Raw genomic sequence first — 1,413 nt, 5'->3', positions numbered from 1 at the left:
AACTGATATATTCAGAAATTTTATCTATTAGTTGCATCACAAATCAATGTAATAGCTAACTGACGCATTTCTAATACACATCATATATCCAGGTATTATAAATATGGTAGCAAAAACATAGAGGACATTATCTTTACACCTATGCAACTGTCTCACATGAGTTTCATATTCCCTGTGCAGCCACAAATTAAATAGCGATAAATAATCAGAGCAGTAGCTTGATAAGGAGCTGAAGGAAATCAGGTTCAGAGTATTTATTATTTAGTTTGACAACCCACGTGGAACAACTTAGAAACGGCCGTACTTTATTTTGTTGATAAATCAAATAGCTGCTAATTAGTAACTTCAACCCAACCTTTTTGGGCTTTCTATTTGGCAGGTCAATATCATTGCAAGAAAAGATTTTTCAGCAGAAGCTGAAACCTAAAGCAGTGCAAGGTTTGATATATTTTTGGAATTGGCTCGAAGAACAAGAGGTGAGAAAGAAGTGATCACCGAATGTCAGCCGATCTGCAAATGTATCGACCTGTTGTAACATCATTGGCACTACAGGGGAGAAGAGAAGTAGTGTATATATTTTTCATAAAAATTAATTATGTTGGGCAGTATGCTGGTCTGTAATTGGTATTATTCAGTTTTTTTTGTAATTCCTATTGAACATGCGGAAAAAATTGATGTCATAATGCTAGGTTCCAGTTTACACACCGTGATGATATAGTTTATTTATTATTATTAGAAAATACAATATGCGCAATGCATAGGTCTGCTTCCTATGTGTCGTTGTATTCACAAAATGGACGATTGATTGCTAATATTTTAATGTTCCTTCAATTCAAATTTTGAATGTCCCACGCTGCAATGTTTAATTGTTTACCAGTGTAAATTTATATTTGAAGTCAACTCCTAATGATAGGATAGTTGGTGTTGTTTCTATTCCTTTCTTGTTTTTGTTTGTATTTGATAGACATGGCCAATAGCTCTCTGTTGAAAGGTTGGTGGTCCATCTTCCTGGCATCAACAAAGTTATCTTGCATGAGGAATTCTGATTCGACAAGGTGATTCAATATTCAATGTACATAAAACAATGCTCACTGAATGGTTCATAGCTAATCAAGAACACGAAGGTGCTTGTTATTTAACATATTAAATTTTCCTTCCGAATGGACATGGGACTATTCTGATCGTATGATGCCTTGTGTTTATGATGCTGATCATGTTTTAGGATGCCTTGCATGGTTTCAACATTCCATTTGTACATCCATGTGTCTAGTGATAGTGGCACTATTTTTCTGTCAAGACATAGAAGTACTAAATGTTAAAACAGGACTGTTTGGTTTGTACCTGTCTGTATTTGCTGCTTTAGGGTGGTCTGTAGAGATGTTGTATGTTACATTCTTCTTCTAATATACTTCT

The sequence above is a fragment of the Triticum aestivum genome, chromosome 3B, assembly GCF_018294505.1.
Source record: "Triticum aestivum cultivar Chinese Spring chromosome 3B, IWGSC CS RefSeq v2.1, whole genome shotgun sequence".
Lineage (NCBI taxonomy): Eukaryota > Viridiplantae > Streptophyta > Magnoliopsida > Poales > Poaceae > Triticum > Triticum aestivum.
Note: the sequence above shows the minus strand (reverse complement) of the source record.